This window comes from Corvus cornix, chromosome 7 (assembly GCF_000738735.6).
Source record: "Corvus cornix cornix isolate S_Up_H32 chromosome 7, ASM73873v5, whole genome shotgun sequence".
NCBI lineage: Eukaryota > Metazoa > Chordata > Aves > Passeriformes > Corvidae > Corvus > Corvus cornix.
In genome coordinates this window covers 38,864,503-38,891,354 of record NC_046337.1, presented here as the reverse complement: position 1 = coordinate 38,891,354, position 26,852 = coordinate 38,864,503, and the positions used below count along the sequence as shown (strand labels likewise).

General features: G+C 54.1%; 2 long non-coding RNA genes across 3 annotated transcripts; both read left to right on the top strand.

Moving 5' to 3' along the window:
- The first annotated feature begins 3,344 nt into the window (after positions 1-3,344).
- On the top strand, positions 3,345-18,376 carry LOC120410328. 2 transcript variants are annotated; one of them, XR_005602413.1, is made up of 3 exons: positions 3,345-3,853; positions 11,085-12,639; positions 16,933-18,376. It is a non-coding gene; the product is annotated as an uncharacterized LOC120410328 (long non-coding RNA). The 2 variants fall into 2 exon arrangements; XR_005602412.1 differs by lacking the exon at positions 3,345-3,853 and having other exon boundaries at positions 6,809-11,757; positions 12,494-12,639.
- Positions 18,377-21,355: 2,979 nt separating this feature from the next.
- Positions 21,356-22,185, top strand: LOC109145759. The gene is made up of 2 exons (XR_005602277.1): positions 21,356-21,396; positions 21,523-22,185. It is a non-coding gene; the product is annotated as an uncharacterized LOC109145759 (long non-coding RNA).
- The last annotated feature ends 4,667 nt before the right edge of the window (positions 22,186-26,852 follow it).

Here is a 26,852-nt window from a genome sequence, read left to right as displayed (position 1 = left end):
ATCGGTGCTGCCCCTCTGCTTCCATGGTGTGAAACAGATCTGGGGGATGATTTATAATGGCCTTCTGGATTCTTGCTTTTTTTCCTTGACCTTTTCCATCCCCAAGAGCTGAGGGCTCGAGCAGGGTTTGCGTGACAGCAGCCTCTTTGTATTGACTGCACCTTATTGTGAGTAAAATTCAATTTAAAAGCACAATGGCGACTTTGGACTCCAAGCAGGATCCTGCCCCTCCTGATGTGAGGATTAGCCTGATGCTACTTTGCTCTTGGATGGGAGGTCCCCATGGTGCCATCCCACTGAGCCTGCCCACATGGATGTGTGGTGTGTTGCTCTTAGGGCTGCGAGCTCCTGGGAATTTGTAGGTGGAGATCTGACTTCTGCTGGTGTTCTCAGAGCCTCGTGCTGGTGCTGCTCCAGCTGTGCTCCCTCGAGTTCAATAACAGCTCTGGAGTCAACTGGGGAGCAGCTATTGTTCTCAGGGCTTCTCACACATGTATCACTTCAAGGTTTCCCCCTCTTTCCAGTCAAAGTGCTTGGGGATAGAGGAATGAGGGAAGCAAGCTGCCAGTGCCTAATGCGTGTTTCTTGGAGCAAAATGCATTGGTTTATTTTGTTTTAAACAGCTTATTGCAAATGGGGAGCAGCTGTGGATTTTGTGGTGACTTTTTTGTGTTTTAGTTTTTGGAAATGTGGGGTCATCTCCTTATTATTCCATAGCATGGAAATACAAAAAAAAAAAAAAAATCTAATTTTCTGATTTTGAAGTATTTCAAAGCAGTTATTTAGACTTAACCAAATTCTTCATTCCCTGATCTATTAAAGCCTATTCAGTAATCAGCCTGTTGAGAAGGAATGTGCAGTTTCCTCAGGGCTCCCTCTTGCCCTCCCCTTCTGAGGCAGAAATTAAGGCAGCCCTCAGTCCCATGCAGCAGATCTGTGATGGGGTTTGGGTATCTGAGTCCCAGTCCTGAGCACAACGTTCCCAGGCACGGGGTGGGATTCTGGGCACTGTCCTGTGCAGGCCCGGGGCTTGGACTCGATGATCCCTGTGGGTCCCTTCCACTCAGGGTGTTGTGATTCTGTGGGATGGGCTGGGAGGCTCCATCCCCAGAGACATTCCATTGTCCCAGTGTCTTGTTCGGGCCTTTAGCCACACCTGAGTGTCCCCAGGGTGCCCGATCTGAGCATCCCTGTGCATCTCCTCCAAGAAACTGGCCGGGGAGGATTTGGGGTGTAACATAGTAGTGCTAAGATTTGGCTTTAAGCACTTTTCTCCTGAAAAGCAGATGGAAGGATTGTTCCTGTTTGGACTCACCTGAGTGTGCCGTACAGCCTTGGGATAAGGAGGAGGAGCACAATTCCAGGGGTGACATGAGGTCAGTGAGGCTCCAGCTCCAGCCTGGCAATTCATTTCACAGAATCCCAGGATGGTTTGGGTCGGGAGGGACCTTAAAGCCCATCCCATCCCACCCCCTGCCATGGGCAGGGACACCTCCCACTGTCCCCGGCTGCTCCAAGCCCCAGTGTCCAACCTGGCCTTGGGCACTGCCAGGGATCCAGGGGCAGCCCCAGCTGCTCTGGGCACCCTGTGCCAGGGCCTGCCCACCCTCCCAGGGAACAATTCCTTCCCACTATCCATCTTTATTGCTGGGAGAGTGGCCGAGTTCCCAGTGCCTGTGTGTACAGGTGTCCCCGAGGAGCCTGGATTTCAGCACAGCTCCATGGACGCAGGCATCCCCTAACAAAGGAGCAGGCCCTGAGTGTTTTGGGGAAGGGAGGTAATAATAAGCCAGTTTGGCACAGCTCTTTCCTAAGCCTGGCAAGTCAGCCCTGACAACGTAAACAGCTCTTTCGGGGTGAAATGTTGCTTTTCAGCTTCACAGATCTGCTGGCCGAGCTCTCTGCCAAGGCGTGGTGTGAATGAGGTGCCCTGTATTTCCATGCTCGCCTGTCCTGCCCTTTTCCTGCAACAAGCAGATAGCTGCTGGCTCTGCGGGGCTGGCCTGCGGCCTGGGCAGCAGCAGCGGTGCTGTGCTCCGCTGTCAGAGCTGCCCTGAGCGCGGAGGCGTGGGAGGCATCTCCAGATCCCTCCTGCCAGGATCCTCGGGGACTTGCGCAAGTTCTGCTGGGCAGGAGGGGGAACGGGGCACTTCCCTTGCCGGGGTTACTGTCAGCCCTCACGAAATATCCTCTGCCACCTCCAGCTCCGCCCTGCACACCCCAGCTCCCAGCTCTGAAGTTTGGGAATGCTGCCTTCTAACTCTTGACCTCCCACATGAGTCCAAGAAGCGATGCCCTGAATCTGCTGGCAGTGGCAGCTCACTGATTCCTACGGCATGGCTTGTTAAAAGATCTGAATCTACTAATAGGAATTGGCCTGATAAAAGGGATTTTTTTTTCCTTTTTTTTTTACCTCCTCACTTAGCAGCTACACGCAGCCCCGGGAATCTAGAAATTAAATTGGCTTTTTGTCAAGCCTCTTCTATGCAACAGCAATGGGACCCCTGCAGTGCGGTGCAGTGTTTCCAATTATATTTTGGGGCATGTTGCTAATTTTTGGCAGACACAGAGAAGCAGGCCAGGCGAATGGCAGGTGGCAGGCTGTTTTCATATTTCACCAGGAGCATGGGGGAAGAGAGAGGGGAGAAGGAGCCGAGCTCCCTGCCAAGAAATGTGACCTCGTGCGAGTGTGAGCAGAAGAGTTTTGGCACGTGGCAGAGGATGGAGGGCTGGGCAGGCATGGCTGAGCCAGTTTACATCCCCTCCTGCTGGGAACACGCACGCAGGGAAGCGGGGCTCAAATAAACACGCTCCGGCAGCGACAGCCTCCAGATCTGGGTCTGGGCACCTCTGGGTCGCACGTGTGGGGCTGCACCGAGGCTGATGTGCCACGCTGGGGACGGCGGTGCCACCGTGCTCCGCCTCTCTGCTGCTCCGTGCCTCGCTGCCCTGCCCTCCGCACAGCACCAGAACTGGCTTGGGTTCATTCACGTGTTCCTCGCGCCGCTGGTGCGCTCAGCGTGGCACCGGCTCCGCGGGGCTCCCCAGAGCTGTGGCACAGCCTGTGTCTGTGGGCACTGAGGGCAGCAAGGACCGGGAGCTGCTTCCCAGCACCCGCATCTGCCCCAGCGTGGCTTTGCCCACCAGGACGGAGGTCTGGTGGCGTGAATTTTAGGAGTCAGATCGCAGAATGGGTTGGTTGGAAGAGACCTTAAACACCATCCAGTCATGGGCAGGGACACCTCCCACTGTCCCAGGCTGCTCCAAGCCCCAGTGTCCAGCCTGGCCTTGGGCACTGCCAGGGATCCAGGGGCAGCCCCAGCTGCTCTGGGCACCCTGTGCCAGGGCCTGCCCACCCTCACAGGGAAGGATTCCTTCCCAATATCCCATCTAATCCTTGCCCTCCTTCAGCTCAAATCCACCTGCCCCCGTGCCCTGAGATGCTGCTGTGTTTGACAAGAGCAGTCAGAGCTACTCTGTGCTCACATCCTGGACCCAAAGATATGTCAGCCAGGAGGACTTTGGGGGAAAAAAGCCCCAAGACTCAGCATGGAGGCTTCTAAATGCTTGATTTAGACAATAAATCCCAAAATAAAATGGTGAAAGCTGTGAAGGAGGGTTATGAGGTATCTTATTCCAGGTCCGTCTGGAGCTGGGTATGTTCTGAAGCTTGCAAGTGTGGTTCTTGTTATAATTGCTGAATGTTGTTCTGATTGCTGAATGTTGTTCTAATCACTGAATTTCGTTCCACAGCAATTATTTCACTGGTAAAACCCAAAAGTCTCTCATTTTGCAAAGACTGTGAGGCGAGACTGGAGATGGCAAGAAAATTTCCAGTAGAGGAAAACCACCGGTGAGTTGGGCAGGATGTCAGCAAGTGTTTTTGTTGTGTCTTTTGTAGGGGACTGGACGTGCTCAGGGTTTATTTCAAGTTGGCTTTGCTGCTGTGTGCTGAGAGCTGTTGCCAGAGGTAAATGTGGAGTCATTAAGGTAGGAAAGGAGCTTTAAGGTCCTCGAGTCCAGCTATGAACCATTGGGCCCTCATGGGGACAGAGTTAGTTCTGGTTGACAGGAGACTTTAAAACTCTTTTGTTTACTCTTCCCAGTGGTGTAGGCACCCCAAAAAACACCCCCCAACCATCTCTGCCCCCGCCCCCCATCCCTCTGCCTGTTCAGACACTGCCATCACATCCCATCCTCCTCCTCCTGCCGCTGTTTTGCTGCAGGGACAAGCCCAGATATTTTTGGCACAAGTGCTAATGTTCTTGAAATGCCTTTGAGCTGATAGCAAGCCAGCTAGTCAGGGACTTGTGGGATCCTCAGCGACCTTGTTTCAGAAGCAAATTGTCAGGGTTTCAACCTGTTAATTTGCTTTCTTGCAAGCTGCCTGGAGGGCTTGGGAAGCAGGGCCCTGGTCAGCTGAGATCTTGGCAGGGTGCTTTCAGGAGGAGGTGCTGCCTGAGGACAGGGGGATGTTAGTGCTGGGCTGTGCTGCTGCTGGTGGCAGTGTGGTGAGGGCATCCCAACCCCTGCATTGGGCATTGGCTGGTGACCTGGCTGAAACCAGCGATGAGCAGTGTGCCATCAGACCTTCTGCGCTGTGACGGGCTCGGTCTGTGCTTGGTGGTGCTCTTCTGACTCCACCTGAGGGGTGCTGGAGGACAGGATGGGTTTGACATTTCTTCAAGGCATCGCCTCCCAGTGCGGGGTTGTTTTCCCCACTGAAGGTTTTTCCTGGGTGCGCAGCCTGCATTCTCCTTGTTGTGTGGAGACACGGAGTGTTTAATGGTTAGGTCTGAATTGGCCCGAGGACAAGGTGCCTCTCACCTGGAAACAGCTGTGCAGGATGGAAGGGGGAATGGGTTTGGGTTGGAATGGACCTTACAGCTCATCCCATTCCACCCCCTGCCAAGGGCAGGGACACCTTCCACTGTCCCAGGCTGCTCCAAGGCCCAATGTCCAGCCTGGCCTTGGGCACTGCCAGGGATCCAGGGGCAGCCACAGCTGCTCTGGGCAGAGATTTCCTGTCTCTGACAGCGAGCGGGATTAGGTTCTTTAAGACTATCCACCCCAAGAAAGCCAGATCCTTATTCCTAGTGAAGGTTATTCCAAAGCCCGGAGCAAAGATGAAAAGGGAAGGTCAGCGAGCACTTAGTTAAATGTGCAGAGTGTTGTTAGCCCCAGCACAGCTGCAAGTGTGCCTTGGGCTGAGACACAGCCTTTGTTCTCCTGCCTCACTCCGGCTGGCAGAGAGAGATCTGACACCTTGTTATCTTCTCCAAGCTGTCCCAGCATGGTCTGTGCTCCTGGGGCCACTGGAATTCACCCAGGGCCCTCGGAATGGGAAGATGCTTTAAACGGGAAGCATTTAAATGTGGCTTTCCAGCATCTTCATCCCCAAGCCCTTGCTTATTCCCGGAGTGAACAAATCCAAATAGCCCCGCTCCTCCCCCAGAGCCTGTGGCACCACCTGGAGCCTTGTGGCACAGTGGAGACTGGGTTACACATTTCCCCAGGGCTTGTAATATCCAGTTAAAATAAAGGCAAGGCACTTGGAAATTATTTTGGGAGGACAAGTTTATACCCCCATTCCCCCTCCTGATGAAGATCTCCATGGAGCTGTCAGGACAGGATGGATGATACCTCTCACCCCTTACCCGGGACTTGCAAGCCGTTAGCAATTTCGCAAAGTAAAGTGGAAATTGGGTAACTCCCCTCCACACAGCCTCTTTCCCTCGGTTTTGTTTTGCTATTTGTTTTTCAAACTGTGATTAAAGCTACGAAAGCTTCGGCTCCGCTGTCTGTAAACGGTGTGCCCATGTTTGTGCTGGCATTTGAACCAGAACCATCTCCCTCAGGAACCCCAGGGAGCTGGGGAGGGCAATCCCCCCCTGGAATGATAAAAGCTAGAGCACTTGCCCACTAATAAATTTAGGTGCTAATGCCTTGTTTTTGTGCTGTTTGGTTGCCATAGAGATGGGGCCGCCTGAACTAATGGGTTTGTTGTGTGAAGTTCAGTACACATTTGCCAAATGTTCTGTTTCTCTTGCTACCTCTCTGCTTTTTTCTTTCTCCCCCCTCCCCGTGCCATGGAGCAAATGAGTTTGGAAGCAAAGCCATTCCACCCCCCAGGAACAGAGGATCCCAGGAAAGGAGCTTGCGGAGATAGATGTGGTTTTAAAGAGGTTGTTCTACTGTTCTGTACACCACAGGCCAAGGGCTAACAGGGGCACTGGCACCTGTCTGCCCAGGCCGTGGTGGCACAGGCACCCATTTCATTCCTGCACGGAGAGCTCCCATTGCTGGGCTCAGCCGATGGACGGGGTGTCTCACTAGGAGCCCCTGCTTGTGCACAGAACATTCACCAGGAGCAGCTTTCCTTGGATGGACTGACAGTAAAACACGATCAATAGGTGGTTTTGTTTGGAACAGCGACTTCCCCGTTCCTGCCTGGTGACAAATCTCATCTCTGCTTTGTTTATGAAGTAGAATTTTTACTTTAAGGCTTGGAGCCTCTCTCTGTCACAGCATCCAGCAGCCGAAGGAGGCCCTGACTCTCTCGTCCCTGTCGCAAAGGCAGTGGCATTCCAGGGAATTGTGGAGTGTTGGGACCAGCAGGGTGGCACGGGCAGGTGATGGAGGAGGTGAAGGATCTGCTGCCCAGCAAGTGGCACTGCAGGGAAGAGGGAACCAGTGAGGGGTTGCTCTTGGGGGTCCCCAAGACCCTTAAATGGGCTGCCCCATCCCTGGGAGTGTTCCAGGCCAGCATGGACAGGGCTTGGAGCAGCCTGGTCCAGTGGAAGGTGTCCCTGCCCATGGCAGGGGGTGGAATGGGAAGAGTTTTAAGGTCCTTTCCAACCCAAACCATTCCATGATTCCAACACCCTCCAGTGCTACCTGGGAGCTGTCATTCAGGGGAACTCATTCCATGCATCCATGTGTGTTCCTCCTGAATTTGGACTTGGACTCAGATCTTTTTATGTAGGGATCACTGGAAATCCACCAGTGCTGAGAGGTTTTTGTGTGTGTGTGTGTGTGTGTGTGTGTGTCAGAACCTCCCCACTCACAGCACCAACCTGCACTTTCATTTAGAAAAGCCAAAAAACCCAGCAAAACCCCAAAGCTCTGAACAAATTTTTATTTTTCAAAGATTAAACGCTTGGTGCCTGCCAAGCACTAAACTGAAAGGTTTGTTGCCAAAATATCCTTTTCCAAAACACCTTCTTTTTAAAGCTCCTGCTTGCTTTAAAAAAAAAAAAAAAAAGAGAACAAAAAGAGGGAGAATTGCTCAAGCAATTTTAGAGGAATAGCTCTAAAAGAAGTGGCTTTCCCAGGATGATTTTGCTGAAGGTGGGAATGGAGTGAACTGCGCAGGAGGACAGTTCTGGATGCCGACAATCAGATTGCTGATCCTTGAAGCATGCACATGCAGCTGGCTTTTGCTTTCCCAGCTGATCCTGCTGAAACCAGGGAAAAGCAGTGCTGGGTTAACAGTTGGACTCGAAGATCTTTGACGTCTTTTCCAACCTGAAGGATTCTGGGAATCTTTTGAGCTGAGGAGAGCGCCAGGATCTGTTTTAATCCCCGCGGGCTGATGTAGCCCTGGCTGTGGGGGGGGATGTGACACCCGTGTTCCAGGTGCCACAAGGAACTCCTGATGCTGCCTCTCCCTGCCCTTCCCAAGCCTGTGGTGGCAGCACGTTTCCTGGGATGCGAGGGAATTTATTTTGGAGGCGGAGAGGAGAGGAAAATGGACTTGTCAGGAAACTTGGCTGGAGTTGTTTGAGCGAGGCCGACTGGAAAACAGCTGTGCGTGCACTGAACAGAGACTGCACCCTGCACTGCCAGGGTGGGCTGGCAGAAAAGTCCTTTTGCTCCGTTTTTTTTTTTTAAGAAATAGAAATACAAGACCTGATTGGCAGCCTGGGAGGAGAAACCTGGGGTACCTGAGGGCCTGGACTGACGGGAGCATCCCAAAACACTCCTCAGTCCCTTGAGGTCTCTGTTACCCCAAAAAGTGCCAGTCCTCGTGCAGCTGGTTCAGAACAAAACTGCAGAGCAGGTGTTGGAAGGGTCAGGTGAGTAGGTCAGAAGTGAGCTGCGCTTAAAAACCCCTCCCCTTTGTTAGGGGTGTATAAATAAAGTGATGTAAACCCAAACTGCCCGGCCACGCTGAGACCTTCGCTTTGCGAAGCCTTTGCCTTACTTTTGATGTTAGATGAACATCTAGTGAGCTTAATTAAAGTTTAATTAGTGTAAGTAGGGTAAATGTGGTAGGTCAGCAGGCACAGCAGATGCTAAAATACTGTCGGCAATAATCAACCTGACCAAAAAGAAAAAAAAAAAAGGGAAAAACTCCCTTGTTAAAAAATAAATGCCTCTAAGTGACTGGTTCAGACAAGTCATCTCTCAGGGGTGGTTTTTTACTTTCTTTCCCCAGGCAATACTGACCAATTGAGAGCAAATCCTGTTCCTTCACATCAGTGAAAAAAGGAAAAATCAGTTTTTGTCCTTCACTGTGCTCTGGAATTTTGCCCCAAATGCTTTTCTGGAGTCTGGGCATATGCCATGGGGAGATGTCTCACTGCTTTCTGCTCTTCTTTTCTCTCCAGTCGAGAGCCACACGGTGAGGGCTGTGGTTCCACAGCCCAGCCGAGTTTATTAAGGATCTGATAACCATTTATTAAGGGCTTTCAGTGAAACTCAGCACTGCATCACCAGCCTGGCTGCCTGTTGTTGCTTAGGATGTCCTTCGCAGCTATGGGTGATGTTTCCTTGACTTTGAAATGAAATTTGGATGTGACTTGGGTGTTTTGGCATGCAGGTATCTGTGTTTATCTGTGGTGGTCTCTGTTTTTTGTCCTGCTGGGTGCTGGTGGCAGCACAGCCTGAGCCATTGAGTTTTGTGGATGAACCCTTGACCTGTTCTTGGATGTGCTCTTGGATCAGGAATCCCACTCTGGCCACGAGGTTCTGGTAAGCCACAGCATTTTGCAGTTGGCTCCAGCAAAGATTCAGCTCGTTTCTTATTTTTATCTGTCTCGATTGGATCATCCCTAAAAATAATCTGCAATGCAAGATACCGCAGTGCTGAATTCCCCAGCTGAGCAAGGGGAACATGTCGAGAGGCTTTCTTGGATCAAAGGCCTCGGAGAGGAGCCAGAAGCGAAAGCCAGGCTAAAGTTCAGGAGCATCCCTCGGATGCAGAGGGTAGCAGCACACAGAAAGCTGCTGCTCTCGTGAGGCTTTCTTGGGCTTTGGGCTGTGCAGCAGCCAGGCTGCAGGGAATGTGAAATGCCTCCTCCCCGGGGATCCTGTAATGGCTGGGAAAGCGGAGACGAGCAGGAGGTATTTAGGGCAATGGTCTCAGACACAACAGGCTCAGGGTGTGCCCCCAGAAGCCGTGGGTCAGACATGGGCTAGGAATTCCACTGGCCAGCAGAGCCTGCTCTTGGAGCCTGCTGGAGCTTCCGTGTGGAGCCCCCAGCAGTGAGCACTGCAGGCCTGGAAAAACACGCCAGCAAAATCTGCCAACGAGGGGGAACGTGTGCTCCTGGTTGGTTCAAGAGGTCTCAGATGGAGGGAAACTTCCCTTCCCAGAAGCACACGAGGAAAGGACGCCTCTCTGGGCTCCATGGAGGTCCTCTCCAAGTTTAGTGTTCTGTGATGGCATGAGATGGAGGCGTGAGGGGCCCTAAGGCATTCTAAAGTGTCCTTGAACCCAAGCACAGTAAGCTCCCCTGTCAGCTGGAACTACGGGCAGATGTCTGCGCTCACACAGCTGTTTCTGGGTGACCCTGCTGGACAAGGGACGCTGGGGAGGCGATGAGCTGATGTCTGGGACGCTGCAAGGCCTTGAAAGCAAAATGCAGCACGGGAGATGAGGCAGAGCCGCACTAACGCACAGGCTGCTCCTGGATAAGCAGAGCTGCCTCCCCCCTCTGGGTCAGGGCTGCTGGGACCACCCAGCCCAGGGCTCCCTGGAGAGCCACCCCTGCTGTTCTGCTCCGTGGGAGCTCCGCGTGGCCGCAGCAATGCCTCCACGGTGCAGGGCCAGGGCAGGACATGGGACACGGGACACGGCCCCTCCGTCAGGGCACTTGGCTCCATTTCCTGCCCAGGCACCACCCTCTCTTTCCATTTGGCTGAGGGAATGTTTAATTATTATTATTATTATTGTTATTTTTAAATAGAGCAGTTTCGACAACGTGAACTAACGTGCCCTTGTGGGCACATGGGCAAGCTGAGGCATTTCCTGCCAACACAGACTCTTTTATCACTGCTTATTGGTGTCACCTGCCTCAAACCCTGACGGGGAGAGTGCTTTATTTTCTTTTTTGTTTCTTTTTTAATGAGCTGTTCAGTCCCCTGATTTCTAAGTTTCCAAGAGACTTAAAGCAAAGCGAGACCTTTTAGGTCAAATTAAACGTTTTGGGTCAAGAAAACTTTGGTTTTGAAATCCAGCTAAGGAATATGAACTTTCAGTTTAGGATTAGCCTAAACCAATTTTTTGCAGGTGTTTTTTTTCTTCCTGTTTATTTGTAGAAATGAAAGGGAAAAGCTCTGCCCTGGGGTAGTGCAGCTCCCTTTCCTGGTGCTCCACCCGGGATGAGCGTCCTGAGAAGGGAACGGAGCTGGGCAAGGCTCTGGAGCTCAAGGCACAGGACAAGAAGGAATGGCTGGTGAGGTTTAGAGCAGAAATTGGGAATAATCTCCCCACTGGAAGGTCAGTCAGGCATTGGACCAGGCTGCCCAGGGCAATGATGGAGGCATTTCCCTGGAAACATTCAAAAGGCGTGTGGATGTGGTGCTCAGGGGAATGGTTTAGTGGTGTTGGATTCATGGATGGACTTGGTGATTTCGGAGGTCTTTCCCAACCTCAACGATTCTGTGATTCTTTTGGTTAAAAGGAAATGGGAACACAAATAAAAAAGGATTAACCTGCTGTTTGCAATGCTGGGCATGCTCTGGTTTGGGGACAGCTTTCCCCTCCCCAGATGAAAACTCGAATCCATGCTTGCTGTATTTTAGTTTTGCTCCATTTTTACCCTAAAAAAAGTGTGTTAATAAGCATTTCTTTGCAGCTAGAGAGCCACTTCCAGATGTGTTTATCCTGAGTGTCCTCGTCCTGTGTGCCATTTGGTCATGCTGAGCTCGAGAGGGAGCTTGTCCTGGACCCCGCTCAGAGGATGTTGCTGCAGGAGCCACTGCTCCGAGCAAAGCGCTGTGGAAACATCCAGGAGACGTCTATTCTCACCCTGATCCCTGAAATGTGTCCCTCATAAACACAGCCAAATGATTCGGGTGCTTTGTCTGCGCAGAGCGGGGGGAGCTGCTGTGGGCACTTTGAGAGCTGGAGTGTCTTGTTTGGCATGTCAGGTCTCAGCACTGGAGTGCACAAAGAGAGGGCTTTGCATCTCGTCATTTATAATTCAGCCCAAGAAATGCACTAATACTTTTATCAGAATGGGGAACGTCGCTCAAAGCACAAAAGCACGAGTCACCCAGGAACAGGCAGACATTGAGGGCTGCTGCTCTCCCTGCCTCTGGAGTAACAGCCAAGAATCAGGGAGATTTTCTCCTAAACAAATGTTTCGCTGTTGTGTGTGTGAATAAATACAATTTCTCTCTCTCTCTTTTTTTTTTTTTAAGCAGGCCAAGGAAGGAAAGGAAAAGCTGAAGTGCCTGAGGTGCAGGGAAGCATTTTGCTCTATTCCCTCACTTTGCTAAGTGCCAGCTGTGTTTGCCCACTGCAGAGTAAGAGCAGGAGGGCTGAGGATTCGGGATGGGAGGAATTTTGTCACAGCTGTCCCTGGTCATGGGACCTCTGGTTCTGCTGGAGGTTTGGTGGCCAGGCAGTGAAATCAGGGGGTTCAGGGAGATAAGCCCACCCCATCCAGGTGGGAAGGGGCTAGGGGCAACCCAGTCTAGTTGGAACCAGGTGATCTTTAGGGTCCCTTCCAATCCATGGCATTCAGTGTTCCTGTGGCAGGGAAGGAGGTGGTGGAGAAGCTTCTCTGTGAGCAGCACAGGATGGTTTTGAGTGCCCCCTAAAGCGCTTCAGCTCAGAGTGAGAAAGAAAAAAGTCCCACTTGGGAATGCTCATGCATTTGCCAGGGTTGCTGTGGCCACAGTATGTCCTGGGAAGCATGGCACCCGCCCACGGCTCATTTAACAAGCCCTGGGTGGCAAAGAAAGCAGGAACTGCCCTTCAGAACCCCATGAATGGACCTTCTCCTGCAGTCTCCCGGTGCTGATGAAGCCCAGCTTCACGGGCCACAGGGGAAGCCGTAAAGCTGCTGTCGTGATCCCGGTGCTGGAGCCAAAGGCAGCTGGAAGGCTGTGGAGAGGCTCTCAGTGACTCCAGTGTGCTGTGAGGTGGGGCCCAGGCCATTAAAGCTCCACGGGGACAGGCGAGGGGAGGGAAGATGTGTGGGAGTAGGACTGCAAATCCCTCGCTGAAACTGTTTGTTCTCTTATTTTTAATCTCCAGCACCACTGGACACGGTCCCTCTGGAGGGGCTGCCAGACCACTGAGTGCTCCATCCCTGCCCTCCAGACACCCTCTTCCTGGAGGAAAGTCGGCAACTTTGGGTTTATTCCATTTTCTCACCCGTGCCAAAGCCTCTTTAATATCAGGTTTGCTGTGGGTTTGTTTGGGTTTGGTCCCACAAACGCCTCCGGGGCAGGTCAGTCCATCTCCCAAGCCACCCCTCAGCTGTGCCTTTGGAGCTCACAAAATCCAAGGAGGCCTCCGTTGTTCTGCTCGAGCATCCCTCCCCACGAGAGTCCCAAGTGGTGGGAAGCATTAGGGAATGTTACTGGTGAACAATAGTCATCTGGTGGCGACGCTGGTGATTTCCCTGGTACAAAAGGCTGCTGCATCCTCTGTGATAATTCCCCTTTCTTTTCCTCCTTGTTGGCTTTGTGGCTTTGTGATTTATTTGCGGGCTGGCAGGCGTCCACAGCCCTGCAGGAAATGGATGTCTGCTCTGGTGTTTGGGGGGGGGCATATAAATGTGTAATTTTCCCACTACATTAATTACAGGCGTTTCTCCCTGGCTGGAGCAGCTCCATGGTTTCTGTGCCCTTTTGGTTTGCTCTCCCCAGCCAGACTGAGAGAATTTATAGGGAACCCCAGCTCTGACATCCTCAGCTGAGCTGAGGGAAAAGTTAAAGAACTTGGCCACAAGAACTGTAGAGGGGAAACTCACTGGTCTTTTTTACCTGATAGTAACTCCACGACAGCAGCATGGCCAAGCTTTCCCTGGCTATTCCTCCTGGTGACACTTTGCTCAAGGATAAAAGTGGTTTGCCCTAAGAAAACAACCCTCTTGCTATGGAAAAGCAATCACAGAGCAATTTACCTTGGAATAGCTGTGCTACTTAATTCCTGGCTCCTGGAGAGAGACCCAGCTGAACTTGGAGCAAAGAAAGGAAACCCGAGGCAAAATTCAGTGTGGTTGTATCAGGTTTTGTTGGAGGAAAGGCTGGAAAAGGCACCGTGGGGCCCTGGCACAGGGTGCCCAGAGAAGCTGTGGCTGCCCCTGGATCCCTGGCAGTGTCCAAGGCCAGGTTGGAACAGCCTGGAACAGTGGAAGGTGTCCCTGCCCATGGCAGGGGATAGAACAGGATGAGCTCTAAGGTCTCCTCCAACCCAAACCAGTGTGGGATTCTGTGGTCTGGGACAGCAGTGGAACCAAAACTCATAATTTCCAGCAGATTGAAAGTACCCAAGGTGTCCCTTGGCTTGTAACGTGGCTTCTCCATGGATTCCTGATGAAACATGTGTCCTGCTGTGATTTTTGTTGGTTTTGTCCTGCCAGAAGTGGGGGTGGAGGATCAGGGATGTCTGCAAGGACAGGGCACAAACCTGAGCCAGCTCGGTGGCAGGAAACCAGGAGGGAGGTGAGGATCTGTGACGGGGGAACATCCAGGGATGCAGGATTCTGGGATCTCACCTCCTGTTTGGAGTCATTGCCTGGGCTCTGCTGGGATGTGTCTTGTTCTTTTTGGGGCTGGGAGCATTCCACCCACAAAGCTTCTCCCAGGGGTCCCAGCTAAGCCTTCGAGGTAAATCTCTCCAGATCCACATCAAAATTAGGCATCTTACTGTGTTTGTTCTGCGTCATCCCTGTAAATCTTGAGCACCTTCCATGCCCTCTGTCACATTTCACTTTCAGAGCCCAGCCCACGTGTGGGGCACGTGCTCCACCAGTCTGTGTGGGCTTGTGCAGGGCTGTTGTTGCATTCCTGTGGCCCATGGCAGCGGGTTGGGGCTGGGACAGAGCCGTCAGGAGCTGGGTTTCCTTGGGAAAGCACCCACCTGACCATGAGCACGGCGTGGCTGGGCCTGGACATGCAGGCTGCTCTTACATCTGCACGTGGCCTGGCCTTACTGAGAGGTGCAGGCTCTCCTGGGGAGGGAAGGATGCCCTGGTGAAGTCTATTTCACAGAATCCCAGAATGGTTTGGGTTGGAAGGGACCTTAAATCCCATCCAGTGCCACCTCCTGCCATGGGCAGGGACACCTTCCACTATCCCAGGGTGCTCCAAACCCCAGTGTCCAGCCTGGCCTTGGGCACTGCCAAGGATCCAGGGGCAGCCCCAGCTGCTCTGGGCACCCTGTGCCAGGGCCTCACTGCCCTTATACTAAAGAATTTCCTTCTAAATCATCTTCCCCTGATGTGAGTTTAGGCTCTAAACACAAACACCATTAGCAGCAACAGGCTCTGTGCCCTTAACTCCCTGCCCTGCTCTGAGAGCAGCAGCCCCAGCAGCAAACATCCCTCCCTCCATCCTCTCAGTCCTTAGCCAGAGGAGCTGCACCCCCTGCCATCACACCGTGGCATTTAGTGTAAATCTCATCCCCTCCCTTTCCCATTTGGCCGGTTTGGGAGTTTATTCACCATTAAAGCCTTTCCTTTCACACGCTGTTGCAAAGGTAGGGATTTATTTGGGCACGAATTTACTGCCGTTGTCAGTGACAAGGAGGGGCTGCTGTGATGCTGATACAGCCATCAGCTATAGAAACACCATTCTGGGCCCTGCAGGGGGGAAAGGGATTCAGGGCAGGTGTAAAAGTGGGCCAGGCATGACAGAGAATAGAGGAGGACAAGTGTGCTCTGCTTCCAGAGGCACGGGGAGCCTGTGGGAAGGTGCTGAGCAGGAACTGTGGCAGGACATCACAGGTACTGGAGGCAGCCAGAGAAACATCCAGTGTTTATATCCTCTCTGCAGTGAGCTCATGGCAAGTTGGGATTGGCCAGGAAGTGGGTCAGGATGAAGCGGGGTGAAGCAAACAGAACCTGAAGTCCTTGAGCGAGGCCCCTTCCCCCCTGCCAAGGCCTTGCCGAAGCTCTCGTGCTCTTCCCTGCTCCAGCACCCTCCCGCCAGCCCCTCGGAGAGCTGGATGCTCCTGCGGCCCCAGCCTGGGGACTGCATGTGGGCAGAGTGGGGCTTCCTGCACAGCAACACCCTCTGGGCACTGCTCAGCTCAGTGACCGGCACGCGCCTGTCCATCGTGTCCAGCTCTGGGTCACAGGCTGGGCTGCGGCGTCTCTGTGTGGGGCTGGTGTCTTTGGCCAGCCCAGAGGCACAGCTGGTGGAGGGGAGGCAACGTCCACGTGGGCCACCACGGGTGGGAGATGCAACGAGTCAAGAGAGCCCCCGCTGCTGCCGCTGCTTCTCTGGGCACCCTCCCCACCCTCCCAGGGAACAATTCCTTCCCCATATCCCATCCGGCAGCGGGAAGCCATTCCCTGTGTCCTGTCGCTCCATCCCTTGTCCCAGGTCCCTCTCCAGCTCTCCTGGAGCCCCTTTAAGCCTGGAAGGGGCTCTGAGGTGTCTCTGGAACCTTCTCCAGGTGGGCACCCCCAGCTCTCCCAGCCTGGCTCCCTGAGTATCCTCGTGGCCTCCTCTGGACCCTGCTCCGAGGCTGCTGGTATCAACCACGAAATAGAGAAAACATTGCACTAGATTGCCCTGGGCTCCCATCAGGTCTGGCAGTCTGTTGTTCCTTAAGTGGAGGGGGAAAAAAGGAGACAGAACACTTTCTCACACACACTCACTGCTACAACAACGTGAAGTGTTTTCCTCCTGGAGAGCCCTTCCTCCCTCTCCAGCGCCTTCCTCCCGGCAGCAGAGCAGGAGTCAAGCAGCGCCGTGCCTCCTCCAGCGGGCACCCAGCACTCCAGCTCCGCGCTCAAGGATTCCTCGAAGCCAGGGCTGCGTGGGGAGAGCTCGGGGAGGGCACTCGGAGCCCCCCACCCGCGAGCAGTGCTGGGGGCCGCGCGCTGCCAGAGGCGCCGAGCAAGGAATGTCAAGGAGCATTAGGGAGATGACTGGAGGCCTGGAGTGCAATGGGAAGCAACTGCTGTTCCCAAGCAGGCTGCGACTGCTCAGCCCTGCTAATCAGATTTTGGGGGATGCTCAGCTGGCTCTTGCTGTGGGGAGCTTGGGGTGTGTTTTGGTAACAGGGTCTGTGTTCCGGCAGGCAAGGAGAAGGCTCCTGATTTAATGCCCAGAGAACTGGTTCTGTTGGTGGAAGGGGAGGAAAAGGACATGTGGAAACCTCTGTATCCCCATTACAGCCCTCTGTGGGTCATTTAAAGCAAGCAAGGCAAGGCTGGGTGCTCCCTGAGGGTGTCCAAACCCAGCCAGATCTGCTGCCTGGCTCTGACGCCAGAGCCGTGGCCACTTGGCCACTCCGAGCCCCTGCTGGAAAACCAGCCTCATCCAGCAGCATCATGCCATCTTCATCATCCCTTCACCCCGCTCGCGTCAGCCCTGCCCCCCATTCCCAAAGCACCCTTTTGATCCCAGGAGCTGCAGTTCAGGGATCCATCTCTGAGCCGAGGGAAGTGGGGATCCTTTGCACAAGGTTTTAATTAGCAAAGGCTCGCGTGATTTTTTTTTTTTTTTTTTTTCCAGGATTTGCTCCGTGGCAATTCCAGCGGGGGAAGAAAAGTTTGCTTCCATTCCCCAGCGCTCGGTGGAAGCAGCTTCCGTCAGCGCTGCCTGTGCTCTCGGCGGTGCTGGATATGGCAGGTCTATTTTTAGAAGCCAGGGTTGCCATGGCAACCCAGTGTATTTTTTTTCCCCCTGTTAAATATAGCAGCTGTTGCAGGGAACTCTTGTCCTCCTGGATGTAAAGGCTGTGTTTTTGCCCTCTGACAGAGCTCAGGGTATTAGAGGCAGACGAGAAAGGATGATTAAATAAGCGGAAGCCCAGAAGAAACCATGGATCTGTAATTACACGGAGGGGTTTGGGATGCAGCCGTGCGTGTCTGCAACTCCCGTGCTAAAAATGGTGTGGGGACAGGGATAGGGGAGCTTTTCCATGTGGGGCTCCATGAAACCACCCAGCCACCCTCTCTCAGCTGCAGGACTGTGTTGCATCCCAAAGCAGTTACATGCCCAAGCTTTGGGGTTCAGTGGGAAGCAAACTGACTCTGTTTATTTTTTTTTATTTTTATATTTTTTTTAACTTACTGGATCCCTGTAAGATGCAAACATGTCCCATCAAAGGGCTGGTTTCCATCTCCTGGCAGGAGGGAGAAGGAGAGGGGTGGGGAGCACGATTGCTCAGGCCAAGGGCAGTCTGTCCGCTGGGAGATGGAGGTCTTTTGTTTAATTAACTAGTCCTTGCCTCATTAAATGAAGAAGGAAACCAGAGAACAGCAGACACGAGCGGGGCTTAGGATCGCTGAAAGTTTCCTTAAAAAGTGGATGCACCAACAAACAAACACAGAACCAAATTTAAACCAGCTTGAGTTTAAAGTATCTGCGGAGGTCACTGTGACCAAGGCTTTGAACGGGAATAACACATCTCTGGGAGCCTTATCTGCTCCCTGAGCTATCGTGAGAGGCATCTACTGCTGGGGATGTTATTGCTTTTCTGACTTTCATAGCAGGAGCAGCGCTTCAGCAAGCAGAAAGCTGCAGGGGAAGAGCCGCCTCTGTGGCCGTCGGGGGCTGGAGCTCACCCCAGAACTGCTCCCTGCCTGTGTCCCGGCCCCTCAGCAGCCCTGCAGGGTGCTTTGGAGGGATGGGGCATTCCCCAGCGCTCCAGCATCCTCTGGCCCAGGGCATAAATACGGGGCTCGTCCCTCGGGAAGCGCTGCCTGTCCTGAAGGAAGGCAAGGCTGCCACACCACATTTGAAGATTTCCTTGCCTCCCTCAGGGAGTGGGTTGTCAGGGGCTTCTGGCCCAGAAAATGGAGCTTGCAGCTGGGAGGGAGGTTCAGGGCAATCATTTCAGATGCTGCTTTGGTTTAAATCCAGCACGGGGTGGAGGGAGGACGGTGGAGTGGGCACAGCTCCAAAAATACATGTTTGTACATGGAATGGTTTGGGTTGGAAGGGCCTTTAAAGACCATCCAGTCCCACCCCCTGCCACGGGCAGGGACACCTTCCACTATCCCAGGCTGCTCCAAGCCCCGTCCAGCCTGGCCTGGAACACTGCCAGGGATCCAGGGGCAGCCACAGCTCTTTTCTGGTGAAGCCCAGTGCCCAGCGGTTGGATCTGAAGGACTTCAAGCAAAGTTCCTGTCCCTTGGGGTGTCCCTTGGGGTGGCCTTGTCTGGCAGCCAGGCAAAGAGCACCCAGGGGCTGAGGACAAAGCTGCTCTGGGCATTCCCCATGCTTCCCTCGCAGTCAGTGGGCCTGGATTTCCCATACAAGTGCATTTTCCCGTTGGCCTGTGGAGCCATGACCCTTCCAGCAGGGTTTGGGATCGTGCAGTGTGCCAGCAGCTGTTCCTGCTGGGGTGCCCAGCAAGGGGGACAGACCTGCCCTGTCACATCAGCCACACTGCTGGTGCCAGGCAGGTGGGTCACAGGCTCCGTCCTTTCTCCGTGCCCCAGTCATCCCACTGGTTCCACTCTGCACAAACCTCCTGCTGGTGCCAGAGGCGGGGTTTCCCCAGGAATGGGTATTCATTAAAACTCTGCTTATGCATCCACTTCCCTGTGTATTCAGGGATCATCTGGGTGTTTATGCTCCCTGCTTTCCCCGGGTTGATTTATGGGTTTGTTGTAATCCCTCCATTGTGTGGCTTCCCCGCTCCGGGCACCACGGGGCAGGCAGCAGTCCTGGGAGGTTTTCCCTTTCTCCCTGAGTGTTGGCTGGTCCATCCCTCGGCCCTTTGCAGGGACTTGTGTGAGGAAGGACCATGGCAGTGTCACACTCCACCTGGGATGGCGGAAGGGGTTGGAACGAGATGGGCTTTAAGGTCTCTTCCAACCCAAACCATTCTGGGATTCTCCGATCCTGTGATCCAGCCCCGGAGCACCTAAGGCTGCAGCCAGACACAAAGCTCATCCGTGAGGATGAAGAAGGAAGCTCGGAGCACCCAGTGTACGGAACAGAGGCATCAGCACCTGCTCCCAGCTGGATGAGAAGGAAGGAGTGCTGGGAGTTCCCTCCCCACAAGTGCTGGGAGTTCCCTCCCCAAGAGGAGAGAGGATCTCAAAACCTCCAGAAATGTGTCCCACACACCCCTGACACCAGGTCTGTACGTAATTTTGAGGCTGATACTCCCACCCAGCATCCCTGCTGGAGCCACTGCAAGGGCTGTTCTGGAAGGTCTGTTCTGACACTGGGTGTTTTCAACATCATTTTTTCTTTTCCCTGGGGAACAAGTGGATATCAGAGGAATTCCTGTTCGTTGTACCCGGAGAGCTGATGGTTCTGCTCTCCCCTCTCCAAGCTCAGCCTGTGTCAGCCCTCGGTGTGTTTGCCAGTCCAGCCTCTGCACCTTCTCCAGCAGCAGCACATTTGGGGAAGTTCTCTGAGAGAGGAGTGTCCATGGTAGTGCTGTTCCAAGGGAAAAGTCCACTGTTTCTGTGAGAGAATTTCTGGGCACCAGGAAAACAGGGAGCAAGTCCAGGCTGTGGACTCTCCATCCCTGGAAGTGTCCAAGGCCAGGCTGGATGGGGTTGGAACCACCTGCAACAGTGGAAGGTGTCCCTGCCCATGGCAGGGGGTGGGACAAGATGATGCCTTAAGATGCTTTCCAACCTAAACCATTCCATGTTTTTATGATTTCCAGCTTGTCTCAAAGGTCTCCGCTGTCCCCATAGGAATGGGAGTTTGAACCAAAGCCGTGGCAGGAGCTGAGGAAGCAGCAGGATGAGTTTCCTGTAGGATTGTAGCCCTGTTGGCTTTCAACCCACCCTAAACCCCAGGCATCATGGAGACCCTGTTATCAGCTGTGCTGGCGCCTCCAGCTTCATTAGGGGTTTTAATTATTTTTCCTTTCTAGTTTTAGCCCCTCCAAACCCTCCCCTGAGCCCCTTCTAGGAGGAGATCCAGGAAAAGCGTGTTTGCCTTTGCTGCGACCTGAGCAACCCCGAAAGCGCAGGGAGCACCGGGGGGAACAGATGCCAAAACCTCTCCTCCTCCAACTCCGAGATCCTCCAAGGCAGCTGCACCTCTGGAAGAGAGGCAGGCCCAGCTGGAGCAGAGGCAAGGCCAGATGAGATGATGCCACGAGGATGATTTCCTGTGCCTGTTGAACGGGAGCCCGGAGCAGCCCCTTCCACCCTGGTGGGGCAGCAGCTCCGAGCACCTGCGGGGCCTGGACAGCTTCGTGCTCCGGGAAGGACGAGATGTCCCCGAGCAATGGCCGTGGGAGGGGTTTTTTCAGGAGCTGGGAGCGCTCTGCTGAAAAGGGTGATAAAGCCAGGGGGTGTTGGACACGCACAAAAGGTTTGGCCAAGGGTGGGTGCTAGCCCAGGGCAGTTTGTTGGGAAGTTCAGGATGGATGTGGGTAACAGCATCTCCCTTCCCTGCAGAGACTTCTCCGTGTTCAACCCAAAAGCTGTTGTTTTGCCAGGGTGTTGAAGATTTTTCTGGGGGTGGGGCTTTTTCTGGAGGAGGTTTTTTTATTTTTGAGGGAGTGTTGGGGTGGGGTTTGGTTTCATTTTGCATGTGATTATTTGTTTGTTTGTTTCTAGGGTTTTTTGATTTTGTTGTGTTTTGCTTCAGGGTGGATTTTTTGAGTTTTGGGGGGGTTGGGGGTTTTTGTTTCTTTTTTGGGTTTTTTGAGGGTGGGTTTGTTTGGGGATTTTGTGGGGGGAATCTGTTTTTTGTTTGAGGTGTTGGTTTTTCTAGCGTTTTCTGGGAGGGCTGGGTTTCTGGGGGGTTTGTGTGTGTGTGTTTGGTTTTAATTTGTTTTTTTTTTGTTTCTTTGTGGTGCTGTATTTTGAAGGTGTTAAAGTTTTGGGGGTTTTTTGGGGGTGGGGAGAGTTGGGGTTTTTTTATTGTTTGTTTTGTCTGGGGGAGCAGGCTTTGTGTTTGTTTCTTTGTTTGTTTTGGTTGGTTGGTTTAGGTTTTTTCCCTCTCCAGACAAATACCAGGACGCAGCCTGGGAGGAGAGGAGATCAAACAGAGGTAATTATTAATAACTGTGAGAGTGGCCCTATCTGGGCTGGATTTTAAAGAGCCCCCAAAAGCACCCACCCCGCAGTGTAACCCCTGTGCTCACCCTGCCTTGTCTTCCATCCTCCTGTGCACCAGTTCTTCCTCTCCCTCCACGTTTTTTCCTTCTCCTCGCTGGAATTCAGATCAAGTGCCTGTTTTGTGGTGAGGATACACCTCCTCCAAACCTCCTTTGGAGCCCTGGGTGCTGTTTGGAACCCTCCACACCCTGGTCCCTGCGTGCCGTGTCCGTGGGGGACACGGGGAATGCTCGGCACACGCGCTGAAGCCTCAGCCAGGGCGGGACGTGCGTGATCCGTCTCACTTCTGGCAGCAGAGGGAAGAAAGAGAGCCTCCGAAATCTATAAATCAACCGTCTCTCAAATTGTGTGGGATTAAGGAAAAGGTGCAGAATGGAAATGATTTCCTGGGGGGGAAGCACATTGTTTCGTTTGCCTGGGAAAATGATGTCTTCATCTGTTGTCTTTCAGAGACTCTAAAAAGATTTAAAGGAGGGCTCAGAGCATGCAATTATTGTGGAACCTTGGAATCCCACGCTGGCTTGGGTGGGAGGGGACCTGAAAGCTCAACCAGTGCCACCCCCTGCCATGGGCAGAGACACATTCCACTGTCCCAGGGTGCTCCAAGCCCCGTCCAGCCTGGCCTTGGGCACTGCCAGGGGTGAGGCACCAACAACTGAGTGTGGCTTCTCTGGGGGCAAAGTGGGTGGAAGAAAGGTCCCAGCTCTGCACTGCCCTGAGGGGATCTTTTATTTATCAACAGAGCCATGGGATGTGAATTTCTCCGGTGCCTTGGCTCGGCTGTCACACAGAAATCAAGTTTATTAAGCAGCTTTGGGCTGCAGCCAGTTCATGACAGCAAACTTTGATCCAACGATCATTACTAGTATTATTATTGTTATTATGACACCTCCTGCTCTGCTGCAAATTGGAGGGTTTTTCTGGGACTCTTGTTGGACTTTTTTGAGTTGTCTCAAAACTGGATGGCAAATTTCTGTGAGCTCTGAAACGAGGTTGGCCATCTCCAGCCATCCTGGAAATCTCCAACAGCAGGATTTGGCCAAATCTCCAGCTCCCTGCACCCTGGAGATGACCCTCCCACCTGTGCCCTCCCTCACCCACTGCCATCCCGGATTTCTTCCATCCCTCACTGCACTCCCAGCCCCGATGATCTCTGCTGTAAAACCCCAAAACTCTCGTTTGAGGAGTGGGAGAGGGGAAGGCGCAGCCATCCAGCGGAGCTGCAACGAGCTAGCGCTAAATCGAGCTCTAATTGCTCATCTAAACTAATTAATTTCCCAAACCCAAGGAATTTTGCGAGGGCGATCAGGAGCCTTGCCCTCCCCTCTCCCAGGCGCGATGGATGCTTTCCGTGCAGCCTCCTCCGAGCTGCTGATGGCATCTCCCCCCAGGAGCAGGGCACGCAGGGCCAGCCCGAGCCGCTGCGGCAATTCCCCGGCCCGGGAGCATCCCTTTCCCCACCCCCGGCCCTGCAAAAGCAGCGTGTGGAGCGTGGCAGGGCTTCGGCACCCGAAGGGTGCTCCGGGAGGGAGTGAACATCCCTGGTGCTGACACGGCAACAAACCCGGTGCGGCTGCAGGAGAGGCGTCAGCAGCAGCTGTGCCCCGGCAAAGTGCTCGCCGAGATGAGCGCTGTGCCCGGAGACTGCTGATCCCTCCTTCTCTGGCTCCGGGGCCTCCTTTACCGTGCTCCCCGTGATTACACAGCTCTTTGAAGGCAGCGCTCGGAGCTCTTGGGGCCGCGGGGGGACGTCGCTGGCCGGGCTCGCAGCCTTCGGCTGTGGGCATGCGGAGCGTGTTTCACACGGGAGATGGGGACAGCGGTGTCCGGGGTGACCCCGAAGTGCTCCGAGCTTTGGGTGACCCCAGAAAGGTCCCGGGCAGATCCCCAGGAGGGTCAGCGGGCTTGGTGGAGATCCACCTGGATGATCCCAAGGAAGTACAAATTCCCAGGGAGCCGCTGCTCTCCTGGTGGTGCTTCCTGCCCCAGCCATCCGGGAAGCACACGGATGTGGGGAGGAGGGCCGTGCTCGGCGTGATGTGTTAAATCTGACCCTCCCCCCTGGGCTGGGGGCAGCTGGGCGCTGCTTTCCAGCCTCCACGAGCTGCCCTCGAACGCTTTCTGAAGGATGCTGAAGCCTTGGTCTGCAGGAGGGACGCAAAAACAGCCCCAAGAGGACTTTGAGAGCGTCTGAGGGGCTTTGCCAAAATGCAGATTAGGAGGGAACTTGGAATCACGGAATCACAGACTGGTTTGGGATGGAAGAGACCTCAAAGCCCATCTGGTTCCACCCCCTGCCATGGGCAGGGACACCTTCCACCAGACCAGGTTGCTCCAAGCCCCGTCCACCCCAGCCCCAGGCTGACAGCCTGTCCCATCCCTGGCCACCCTGGAGCTCATTCCCAGATTCCTGGAGGTGGAGGAGCAGGTCCTGTAGATAGAGTGCAGCGATTGCCTGAATATTCATGGATCGGCGGGCGAGCTGCAGCAGGCCCTGTTACAAACTGCTACCCGAACTGCTTACATCCATAAATGAGGGAAATAAATAAACAGATGCTTGTTAATTGACTTAATTACCCACCAGCAAACAGGAGACTGGGAGCACATCAATTAAAAAAAATGTTTTAAAAGCTGTCTCATAGTAATTCTTTTCCATGTGCAAGACACACCGGTCTCCTCTGCCTACAATGGACTCCTGCAAGACAAGGAATGGATTTTCATTATGCAGGAAGGAGGGATCACGTACTGAAAATGAGGGTGGTGGCTCGAAATGAGCCCTGAATTTATGCCCTCTTCCCAAAACCAGGGCTGGGCCAGCACTTAACATAAAGCTATGCCAGGAGTGATTGCAAATAACCCTCCTTGAGCAAGAGAAATCCAGCAGCTAAGGTAATCCTTGTTTTCCAGTGGGGAGCAGGCATGAAGGAGAAGGAGGCAAGGCCCATAAACTCTTAAAGATTTTTTTTTCTTTTCTTTTTTAAAGATCTCCAAGAAGAAGGCAAAATAGGAAAATTGCAGACTTGTTCCTCTCACTGCCGTGTGGATGTGGAATGACTCTGATGTCTCTTGACAGGCCTGAAGCTCAATATCCACAGCCGAGTGTTGAGCCAGCAGGATGGGACGGATAAATAAGAAGGACTGCCCAAGCCAGAGGCTTGTGGCCAAATCCATTATTTTTTTTGTCCCAGGGTGGATGCAGAAGGTCCCATGCCAACCCTGGGGCGATCACAGAGGGCTTTGGGTTGGAAGGGACCTCAAAGCCCATCTCATTCCCCACCCCTGCCATGGGCAGGGACACCTTCCACTGGACCAGGGCACTGCAAGCCCAGTGCTGCCAGCTGCCTGTGCACACACCTGGAGCCCCTCCAGCCTGGTGCCTGCCCTTTCCCAGCCTCCTTTCCCAGCGTGTTTGCCCTGCTCCCGCTCCACCAGGGCGCCTGTGCGGAAAAACCAGTGTGGGTTCCCTTGGGACTGCTGGCAATGGCTCTGCAGGGCCATTATCTGTGGATCACGATTAATGAGAGCCCCCAGGGCAGGCAGGTTATGAAAGAAGCCCCGAGATCGCGGCCCTGGCTGCCTCCCTGACGTCAGGGTGACGCAGCGCGCCCAGCGCAGCGCGGGCCTTTGGGTGCAACCAGAAAATGAAGAAAAGGAACCCAGGGGTGGAGTGAGAGGCAGTAAGAGATGAAAGGAGATTGTCTTATCAGCCAGAGCTGGCAGCTGGAGTGGATTTCCTCTCCCCAGTGCAGACTCTGCAGTGCGGGGGATGTTCCCCCGGACCCAGCCCTCGCCGCGGGCTCTGGGGTGGCTGCAGGACAGGGGGGGCACTGGGCAGGTGCTGCAGCAGATGTGGGGCTCCCCTTGCTCAGATCTGATGGCACGTGGGTTTTTAACCCTGCAGGGATGACGTTATGCCATGGACCCTTCACCACAGCCTCCTGCTGTGCTCTGGTTGGGATTTTACCCTCGGTGCTCGCAGCCATTGCTGAACACAGGTGATGCTGCGGACACGGCCTCAGAGCAACGCTCCCGTCACGCTGACCTCCCTGGCTTTGGCTGGACACCATCTGGTGACCATCCAGGGGTGCCCAGGGTCACAGGCTTGTGGCCAAACAGCTGAGAAGGGAGCCAGGACAGGCAGGGGAGAGGAGCACAAGGCACAGGGGCTCTGTGAGGAGCTGGGATGCTCTCCCTGCTCCTGGCTGGGAACACCAGGCCTGTGTGTCTGGAGGCAGGCAGACACTGTGGTGGCATCTGGCACTTTTGCTCTGTCTGCCCCTCGTTCTCCTACTGATCCTGGTGCTGTGGGACACAGGCAGAGATCCCTCCAAAGCCGAGGGCTCGCTGCTCCCTGGCAGCCAGCGAGGATCCAGCTTCCAGCACGGGCGCCTGGAGCCCGTGAGAGATAAGCAGAGCTTCACAAGCTCCCTCCCCGTGGCCTGCCAGGCTCACGGCCACCCTTGCCGCCTGGCACGGCTCCTGGTGCAGTGCCTGGCAAGCAGGTAAGGCAGATAACACTGGGAGCGGGGCCACTGCACACCCCTCCCCTTGGGAAGGGCTGCAGGATCTATCAAAGGGCCACAAGGGGAGGAGTGGGGCACGCTGAGGTGGTCGTGGTGGGGTCACGCTCGCCCTCCCAGCCCTGCAGCACCGGTTCCCAGGCCCGGCGTGTCCCTCAGCAGCCTCACAGCTGCTCCTGCTAGCCTCTGGTTGCCACGTTAGCCCTTCGCCAGGCTGCCCACCCGGCTCCCTGCGATGTGCCACATTTTGGAAATGTCCCGAGCCCCAAAAATGAGTGTGTGCTCCATGGATCACCGAGGGGGCCCAGGAGCCGGGTGTGGGAGATTCCCACCTCCAGCCTGCTGTGATCCTGCCGTGATCCTGCGAGCCGATCCTCAGTGTGGGATGCACAGGGAAGGACCTGGGTCCTACTGTGCCAGGTATGGATTCGAGTGACAAGGTCTCCAAACAGGATGGGTGGCAGCTGGATTTGGGGATCAGCCCCTGCATTAGGCAACACAGACGGATTTCCAGGCAGGCTGGATGCTCTTGGCAGGCTGGAGTTGGAGGCTACACTGCAGTCCTTGGGTTGTCCTTCCTTCTCCGGTGCCACAGCCCTTTGCAGCCACAGTGTCCACAGCAAGGAGGGTGAGCTGGTGCTCCCCCAGCTCCAAAGCACCTTCAGCCAGAAGGTACACCTCTTAGGTCCCTCGGCGACGTTGGGTTCCCCTTGCTGCCCATGTACTTGTGCCTCTTTCCAGAATTTAAAAAAAAAAAAAATCTTGAAAAAATGAAAACCTCACCCATTTTCAACTGTGTTGCTTTGCAGAAGAGAGAAGGGGAGGGCTGGGAGGGGGAGATGGGACGGAGCTATTTTAGTGCAAACCC